A 10,139-nucleotide genomic window follows, 5' to 3' on the forward strand; every position below is an offset into this window, starting at 1 on the left:
TGTCATGAGACTTGTGACAAAATCATGAGAGTTGGCAACACCGCCATTAAAAACATGCCAATGGGATTCCTGAAGGGCGGGGCTGCAGAAGACAGGGACCCACAGTTATTTGTTTTTAATGTCATGCTTGGGAGCGGCTACTGCGGTAAGCCTGGGCATGCAGGAAACCAGGCAAGGACGGTGCGAGAGGAGGCGGCGCGCTGCGCAGGCGCAGCAGCAGCCACAGAACCCGGGTGCAGGGGCAGCCCGGCCTGGGCTACGACCGCTGCCATCCCTATGATGGGCCGCAGGGGGCGCTGGCTCGGAGGCGGTTTTAGCGCGCATGGGCGGGGCTCAGGGCGCCCTCTGAGCAAGGGCTGCTGTGCGGGGCCCGCTGTGTGGAGGTGTCTGTCTCTGATTGGGCCCCGCTCTCGAGGAGGCGGGCCTTCAGATCTAGTCCTCAGGCCCCGGAGGGAGGGAGGATGTGCCGGGTTCCCGAGCGCGTCCGGGTCACGGATTGAGGCGGTTTTGCGTGTCCCGCCTCTACGGGCAAAGCGGGTCGGTGATTGGCAGCGTGGAGAGGATCGGTTCCGGGTGAGGCTGGCCCCCCAAGAGGAAGATGGAGGTAGCGGCCGCTCTCCCCTCAGGGCGGCTCCTGCTGCTGGCGCTAGTCGGGCTGGGCCTGGCCCAGGCGGACAGGGGCCCCACACCTGGTGCTGCTGGAGAACATCAACCTGCAGGACACGCACTCGCTCTTCCTCCGGAGCCTGGCGGGTGAGGGCGGCAGGCAGAGCCAGGTGGAGTGAGGGAGAAGCGGGGTCCCACGGGAAGGCAGGAGTCATGGTCTGGGGAGGGCGACGGGGATGGGGAGCCTGGGTCCATCACGGCGCAGCTTCCCGGCCCCACTACGTCTCCCCGTGAGGTGCGCCTGCCTGGGGTGGCCGACGGGGTCGTTGTCCTCTCGCGTCTGGTTCTCTGCGGGTGCCACGCTGACCCTGCATCCTCCATACAGCGGCGGCGGGGCTTGGTCGCCAGGAAGTGCCACGTGTGTCAGTAAGGACAGGGGATGCTCGGTACCTGGGGTTGGTGCCTGTCTGTCTTCTGAAGAGCGTCACGTTTGTTAGACTCGCCTCTCCCGTTGTTAGCTGCAGCCCCTGCTGCCCAGATCTCACGAGGCATTTGCCTCTTTCCTGTGCGTGTTTCCCCTCTGGTGTTCACGTCATCCACAAATTTTATCACGGCAGATTCACATCAAAGACGTGCATGGAAATGCTATTGAGAGCGCAGAGGTTCTTGTTTGTTTTTAATTTGGTTTGTCAAAAAGTCCCCGTGTCCCTGAACACTATGGATTAGATTGTAAGTACCAGAAGTGTCACTGCTTGGAGACTGTCAGGAACAATTCTGCAGACAGTGCTCACTGGAGTACTGAGACAATAAGTGTATTGTGGAAGAGTAAAATTCTTGACTTAGATATTTATGTAGCAACTTAAAAGTATTGAGAGTCTGGTGGCACCTTAACATCTAACAAATTTATTTAGGAATAAGCTTTCATGGGTAAAACCCACTTCTTCAGATGGATTACACCTTAAAAGTATGGCAACTAGATGCTTAGATTGTAATGGGTAAGACTGAATTAAGTGCCTTCTTATCTCATTTTCTAGCATGATCTGTCTTACACTTTTTTTAAAATTAAAGTTGTGTCACAGTATTCATGGCTATGATCTTTGTTTTCTGGGTGCAGATAGAGGCTTTGACCTCACCTTCAGGACTGCTGATGACCCTGGCCTGTCCCTCATAAAATATGGAGAATTTCTGTATGACAACTTGATTATTTTCTCCCCATCTGTAGAAGGTAAGAGATCCCTTTGCATAAAGGAAAAGACTCAGAAATTAAGTTGTGTAATACTCTGAGGCCCTTGGAGAAGACACACTAGATCTGTAAAGTGCCTTGCAGATATTCGCTAACCTTCATAATACCCCTTTTGAGGCTGGTCTTTTACTGTTCCAGTTTTCCAGATGGGAGGCAAGAGACTTACAGGGTGAAACAATGAGAGGTGTCAGAGCTAGGCCTCGTCCTGACTCCCAGCCTCCTGCTCAACCATGAGATTGCTTTTCCTAGGTTTGATAAAACTGATCAAAGTATTCTTCGGACTTGCTTCATTTTGACCGTGAGGTGGCTTTTGGGGCCTGTCCCTGAGATGTAGAATTACAGGTGTTATCTTCATTCATCATTGGGCAAACTGTGGCAGGAACTGTATGCATTTTAAGCAGTTAAATGGTCATGAGGCAGCTTCTAAAAAGGAGGAGGGGGCAGAAGCCTGTAGAACAAAGAATAAGCACACAAATATAGCTGATTGCTTTGGACCTGCAGTCACTGTTGGGTATCTATTTTCTGTAAACACTATTTCATTACCAGTGTTTGCTGTGATAGTAACTGTTATGTCTGTTAATAATTCTCAGACTACTTTATAATCCCTGTGGTATATCTAGAATTATGGTATTGTGATTCAGTAAAAAAAAAAAAAAAAAAAAATGTATTGAATGTGTATTTTTGGAACAGTGCTTCCATAGATTAACAAATGCACTGTTCTAAAATTCTATAACTAAAAGATGGAATAACACTGTCATTATTTAAAATGCCTTGATTTTAAGTGTAGTAGTAGTCGGACACCGCCAATACCACACGAGTAACCGAGACAACCGACCAGTGAAATAACCCACTTCCTTCCCTGACGGACCAAGGGCGTACCCTACCCGTGTACTTATCCGCTCCACGATACTGACTTGGACTCCTTATTCATTCCATGGGTGGCGTGCGAGCCCACTTATCCACTGACACTTTAAAAACTTTTGCACCCCAATCTGGGTCTATGCGGTTATGCGATATGTATGTATCTTTTATCCTTGTAAACAATACCTGTAACCCCCATAACCCAAGCCTGACCCAGATGTACAGTACCTTCCCTCTCAACCTGTGTATATTTCATTTCAGACATTCACTTTAATAAAAAAATTAAATTGTTCTAATTCACACCAAAATATCTGGATTCTCTCTTTACCCCTATTAACAGCCTGAATCAGACTTGATGAGGACTTATTAATAGCAACCTTTTGAAATACATCCCTTCAGGAAAGTGAGAGATCAGGTGATATTGGTGTGATGAAAACCAAGAAAGACCTTCCAAAGGAACACTCACTTAGCAAGAGTGGAGAGCTAGCTGATTGTGTGTGAATTAAACTGAATAGTATAATCTGTAGCCCCAGGTTATAGCACACTTAACTTCAGGTGAGCCTCAGAGATAGTGTCAGGTAACTTAATTTTGAACATTACTACTAGGACTGTGATATTGGAATCAGATCCTTAGGAGAACTAACTACAGAGCTGTGCAAGAAGAAGCTATTGACTCATGATATGTAGGAACCCTTTTAAACTGCTTCAGAGCTAAATTTTAGAGTGTGGCATACAGTGTCTTTCTCATGACTTGTTCTTAACCTCTGACTTACTCCACTTCTGTCCTTCTCTTGGTGTTCTGTTTTCTCTTTCACTTCCTTAATTAAGATATTGTAAAGTTTTGGCTGTACCTCTTTCAACTTGCAGAGATGCATGTTTCTCTAAATTCATTTGCTTTCTCTTAGATATATTGGTTATTGTTGCTATAGTGAAGTTTAATTAAATTTGATTTTATTAGAGAATGGAATGAGTGAGGTATTCCTCATTATTGTCCCAGGAATGCTTGCATTAGTGCCAGTTGTAATTCAACTTCTACAAGAAGGAATAATTAATATTTCCTCTTGTTGACAGATATCTCTCTCTCAATCTCAATGCAGAAGTCTCTCACTATCTTTAAAATGTAGAATTTCTACCTGCAAACAGATAAGAATTGTATCTTGGGGTTGGGTGAGGAAGAAGCAAATCAACTACATGTAACCCAGGGGTCGGCAACCTTTCAGAAGTGCTGTGCGAGTCTTCATTTATTCACTCTAATTTAAGGTTTCGTGTGCCAGTAATACATTTTAATGTTTTTAGAGGGTCTCTTTCTATAAGTGTATAATATATAACTAAACTATTGTTGTATGCAAAGTAAATAAGGTTTTTAAAATGCTTAAGAAGCTTCATTTAAAATTAAATTAAAATGCAGAGCCCCCGGACTGGTGGCCAGGACCTGGGCAATGCAAGTGCCACTGAAAACCAGCTTGTGTGCCGCCTTCGGCACCTGTGCCATAGGTTACCTACCTCTGATGTAACCAAAAGAAAAGTATGTCTTTAAATGTGCCCAAACAAATAATAATAAAAAATTCATTGGCTATTTCTCTGCAACTGAGATTGAATGGCTAGATCTATGCCTTTTAAAGGCTGGATTTTATGGCTCTTTGCCTTCCTTCTGAAGGAATTAATCCTCCCTTAATCCAACCCTTTAATCTATGTTGGCCATAGGTGTATGTGGCTTCAGGATCCTGCTTAGGCACAGGAGGTGCCCATCACTCCAACACAGCTTCTTTATTAATTTGCCTCACCACCCTTGTATTTCCCTCTCCTCCCTTGCTCTGAAGCACTGGTAAAATAGTTCGGTGTCCACTTTTTGAATCACTAATGTCTGATGCATCTTTTCAGATTTTGGCGGAAACATCAATGTGGAGACAATTACTGCTTTCATCAGCGGAGGCGGAAGTGTCCTTGTGGCTGCCAGTTCTGACATTGGTCAGTAAAATCTGCGTATCAAACAAATGGGCATAAATGTTGGCTTTTCATTTTATAGCTGCATAAGAGTTTGCTGGATATAGAGAGCACAGATCAGTCCTGTAGGGGAAGGTGTCTTCCTTGTCATGGGAGCTCTTAGAATTCTGGCTGCAACCTTTTTTAAAGGGGATTTTCAAAAGCTAAAACTATACAGCACTCTGTGCATTCAAAACATGCTACAAACCTTCATCCTCACAATGCTCCGAGGGAATTGGTGGTAAAGAAAAAGGAATGCCTTAATTTCACTTTCCAAAGAAAGTTGAGTTCAGCCAAGGGTTGTGTACTGAGTGCACCCAGCAGCCTGGTTAGCAGGGCCTAGCACATAAATCAGGGCTGTCCTTTGTTTTTATTTTGATTTTTAGTTGCTTTTGTGTCTTGTATGTACTGTTAATTGGGAATCCACTTCTCTGTCCTTTTAGGTGATCCTCTGCGAGAGCTGGGCAGTGAGTGTGGAATAGAGTTTGATGAGGAAAGGACAGCAGTCATTGACCATCACAACTATGATATCTCAGACCCAGGCCAGGTAAAAGTCAGACACTGAATTCTTTGGATATGTCAGGGCTTGAGGAAACTTGTCTTAGCTAGTACATAGCTTATGGGAAGGAATTTATTTTTTTAAGCATTTGGCTGTAAGGGCTGGAGACACATCTTGTCGTCTTCCTTTTCTCTTCTTTCCCCTCCTATCCATGCTTATTCCAAAGTCTGTTTTAAGTAGCAGCTGTGAATCTTATTGAATGATATGCTGCTTTTATTATTGCTCTTATCTTTAATGTGAGATTGCAATTTATCATGCACCTTTGATCTATGCCTAGACAACTTCTAACATTCCAGTCACACTGAGCAGTTAAAAACACCACCTGGAATAGTCAGGGGTTCACTGTATTGGACCTCGAACCCCTCGGGGGTAGGAGATCAAATTCCCCCTTTCTAGTGAAATATTTTATTTCCTTTTATTCATGATGGGTCAGGAGATAGAATATCATGCTTAGTAGCCAGACATATTAAAAAAGGTAAACTCTGGCTCAAGACACAAGGACAAAGAGAGATCAACATAGAAAACTCTGTTGAAGTTTATCGAATATATGTGAGATCTTGATTTTCTGTCCTTGCTTGGTTCTGAAATATCTGTCTTTACAGGAGAGATACAAGATGTCCCAATAATGTTTGAGAGTTAAGAACATTGTAACATAGCTTTTCTGTAAACTATGTGGGCGCACACAATCCCGATGGATGGGGAATCACCATAGCTTTGGGGTGCCTATGTAACTTATTAGCAGTGCAGATTTTGCAAACTTTCCTTTTCGACCATACCATCTTGTGCTCGCTATCAAACCAATCTTACAGAGCGTATAGTAGGACTTGGAGATTCATAATTTGTAGCTAGATCTGAGTTCTTCCCAGCCAGTAGATAGTTGAAGGCCTATCAATATCACTGAAAGAATAACTCTCCTAACAGTGGTTTTCAACCTTTTTTCATTGCAGACCCCTTTGGAAATTTTAGACTCAGGTTGAAAACCACTGTTCTATGGTAATAACAGCCTTTCGTGCACCCCCTTAGACATAGTCTGAGGTTGAAAACCACTGCTCTATAGGTTCATGGGGCCTTTGATTTCACTGTGGTGCTGTTATTTAGACTCTCTTAATATGCTTAGTTTGGTATCTCTTCTAGTATGTTGTAATAGCTGAATATTTCCTGGTTTAAACAAAAAATTCTTTCATTGGAAAAATGTAATTAAAACTCGGTACAGTAAGCACAGTAACTACCCCTCTGGATACACAACTGTCCCTCAGGGAGAATTCTTCTGAGTGACTATAAGTTACATCACCGTTTAATTAAGGCAGCTCCTGACAACATGCTGCAAAGCTGTAAGCTCGTTATTCCTTACTTAAGAACATCTTGTGTCCTAGAGCAAGGCCTTGCAGGCCAAGAGGAACCAAACTGCTCTAGGATGGGCTGTGTAAGTGTCACAGACTAAGGCTTTAGGCAGCAGCTGTCCCCCAGTATCTTCTGGCACTTTGGAATGCAGATTCTTCCATGTTGTACTTCAGGGGTAGGCAACCTATGGCACGCATGCGGCGGCACGCCAGCTGATTTTCAGTGGCACTCACGGTGCCGAGTCACAGCCACCAGTCTGGGGGCTCTACATTTTAATTTAATTTTAAATTAAGCTTTTAAACATTTTAAAAACTTTATTTACTTTACATACAACAATAGTTTAGTTATATATTATAGACTTAGAAAGAGACCTTCTAAAAATGTTAAAATGTATTACTGGCATGAAACCTTAAATCAGAGTGAATAAATGAAGACTCGGCACAGCACTTCTGAAAGGTTGCCGATCCCTGTTGTGCTTTTTCTGATATGCTGAAATCCCTTCTATAGTGTTCACATCAGCTTGTGGCAGCAATCAGAACAAATAGGAACTAATAAACACATGTTCCTGCAAGAGATCTGCATCTGTCGCCTGGGATTTACCTTCCTTCTGATTTAAGCTTCCTAATATGCAACTCACAAGAGAAAACCTGCTCTAGACTGTAACCAGCAGGGGCTGTTGTCTGTTCCCTGAGGGCTTCTGAGCATGTGCCTGGTTTCTTCTCCTGCTCTTACCTCCTCCATCCCCTTGCCCTGTATTACAATTCTTCTTCCTGTCAAGAGGCCAGGTGAGACTGTAGAGCCAATTAATGCTACTTCACAGTTCTGGAAGGGCAGCTGTAGAACCTGAGGTGCCGTGTGGTGCAGATCACTAGCCATAGAGTGGCAAGCAGACACACATGTTAACAAGTTGCCTGTGCATTAATGACATTGTTAGTAGCTTGTGAAAGCTCATCACAGGTCTCTTGTTTCCTCCCTGAAACACACGCTCATTGTCGCAGACTCTGAAAATCTGCTGAAGGCTCCCACCATTGTGGGGAAAACTCCATTAAACCCTGTTCTCTTCCGAGGAGTTGGGTAAGTGAACCACGAGGCAAGGCTGGCAGTGGGGCTGTGACTGAGAACAAGAGGTCTCTGTTTGGATGGGTTTCTTGCCACTATCTTCCCTCCACATAGGTTATAAGCCTGGGGCTGGGGTAGGGACTATTATAAACAAAGGAAGATAGGTTGGTTTTTGGTTTCTTCAGTTGAGATGCAACAGGCATTTGGTCCTTTAACAGGATGGAATTGGGGGGAGGGCGGCTGAGGGCAGGCAAGAAAGGCGCAGACTTCATGCTGATTGGGTAATCAAAGGTAATCTCTCAATCTAGTTTTATAAACTTCTTTGAAACAAAACTTTTAATACAGTAACTCCTCACTTAAAGTCGTCCTGGTTAACGTTGTTTCGTTGCTGATCAATTAGGGAACATGCTCGTTTAAAGGTGTGCAATGCTCCCTTCTAACATTGTTTGGCAGCCGCTTGCTTTGTCTACTGCTTGTAGGAAGAGCAGCCCATTGCAGCTAGCTGGTGGGGGCTTGGAGCCAGGGTGGACTGGCAGCCCCCTATCAGCTCCACGCTCCCCTAAGTTCCCTGTGCAGCAGCTGCCTGCAATTCAGCTGTGTCCCTTCCCCCACTGCCATGTGCTGCTCCTGCCCTGTGCCTTGGAGCTGCTCCCCGAGACTCCTGCTTGCTATGCCAGGGGTTGGGATGGAGGGAAGGAAGAGGGGGGGCTAATGTCAGGGTGTCCCCCTTCCCCCGGCTCCTGCACCCTGCTTACCCCATCTTCCATAGAGCAGGGCTCAGGACAGAGGGAGCTTATAGCAGCTGTGGTGTCAGCAAGCTGATCTAATTAACAAGGCAGTGTACTTAAGGGAAATGTGCATATCTCCCTCCATTCTGAGGCACAGAGCGGGAACGTGACTTCCCCAAGATCACACAAGAAGGCTGTCACTGAGCCGGGATAGAACTCTGATCTCTTGAGTTCCTCCTCAGTGCTTTAGCCACATTCTTCCCACCCCCAAATTATCAGTAGGGTAGCAGGAGACCTCCTGTCAACTTGCCAAGAACTTCACATGATGAGTACATGAGCACTGAATGCAGCTCTGGTTGGCTGAGTGTGTATGATTCAATAATGGGCATATGTAGAGTCCAACAGAGTCCTTGAGATTTGGGACTCAGGTGCTGTTTATAGCTCTACCACATTTACTATGTGACTTCTGGCAAATTGGTGTTTCTCTCTCGGCCTCAGTTTCCATATCAGTAAAACCAGGATAATGCCTAAATCTTAGGAAGTTGTGAGGCTTAAGTCATTAATGTTTATAAAGTGCTATGAAGCCGTCTGCTGAAGGGTGCTAGAAAAGGACAAGATACTTTTACTCCAAGCTGAATGTTCTCGATGCTGTATATTTACCAGTGTAAGCAGGCCCCTCACACTAGGTCTACACTTCTCAGTGTCTATGTATTGTATGGCAGGAGTTTACAATCTGAAAGGTCCCATATAATGTGAACTAAATAGTTAATCTGCAGACTAAGTATTTTCAAAAAAGCCAAGGGGGGTTAGGCACCCAACTGTCATTGACAGTCAATTGGAGTTTAGGTATCTAACTCCCTTAAGCACTTTTGAAAAACTTCCCCTAAAATCCCATCTCTTGTTTTTGTATAGTGTGCTGAAAACACCAAATTCTTAGTAGAGTCTCTTACCTGGAGATCTACAATGAAGACATAAGAGATTTGCTAGGAGCCGACACCAAGCAAAAGTTGGAGGTGAGGAGATCATAAAGTAATTATGGCTAAATGAGGATATGCTTTAATTTGCTCTGACTGCTATCAGGCATGCCTAATAGAAATGCGGGAGAACCCAGCAGAAACTTTTTGCAGAAACTGAAACATGAAGCATTTGGGATGTGACAAAAACTGTTCTTATTATGTTTAGTGAGTTTTATCTACAGTCTGGTCCCATTCCCCCAAATCTCATACTTTCCTTTATTGTGTGAGACCCAGTTTGAATACACTCTTGTACATGAAAGTAGAGTGTGCTTCAAATCAATGTTGAAAGTTATCATCAATGTGTTTTTACCTGACAAAGGTTAGACTCAGCTGCTCTCATAATTGCTTTCAAAGTTCTTTATTCTTGATGGTGGCTATTAGAATATGCAACTCACAAGACCAAACTTACTTCTGTTATTTTACGTAGGTATTTGAATTTAACTGAACACGTACAAAAGAATGCCTGTGACTGGTTCCTGCCACCTTTGGCATCAATTTAAAATGCAATACAAAAATAATTACAAAGCCACACACACTCTCTCTCTCTCTCTCTCTCATGGGATCTGAGCCCAGGCCCTGGAAGGGGTGTGTGCATGCATGCATGCATTGTCCTTTTTTAAAGGGGACGCTTTAGGTGGAGCCCTGGCCAGTAGCCACTGGACTTGACCAGAGCCATGGTGGAGTGGCAACTCCTGGTCCTGGGGTTAAAAAATAGCTCTGTAGAACTGACCTTATCATCATTT

At 44.4% G+C, this 10,139-nt stretch overlaps 1 long non-coding RNA gene across 2 annotated transcripts; it reads left to right on the plus strand.

Moving 5' to 3' along the window:
- Nucleotides 1-501: 501 nt before the first annotated feature.
- LOC120387947 lies at nucleotides 502-5,196 on the plus strand. Of its 2 annotated transcripts, none has more exons than XR_005590449.1 (4): nucleotides 502-604; nucleotides 1,721-1,831; nucleotides 4,592-4,678; nucleotides 5,137-5,196. It is a non-coding gene; the product is annotated as an uncharacterized LOC120387947 (long non-coding RNA). The 2 variants fall into 2 exon arrangements; XR_005590448.1 differs by lacking the exon at nucleotides 502-604 and adding an exon at nucleotides 719-753.
- The last annotated feature ends 4,943 nt before the right edge of the window (nucleotides 5,197-10,139 follow it).

This window comes from Mauremys reevesii, linkage group 21, assembly GCF_016161935.1.
Source record: "Mauremys reevesii isolate NIE-2019 linkage group 21, ASM1616193v1, whole genome shotgun sequence".
NCBI lineage: Eukaryota > Metazoa > Chordata > Testudines > Geoemydidae > Mauremys > Mauremys reevesii.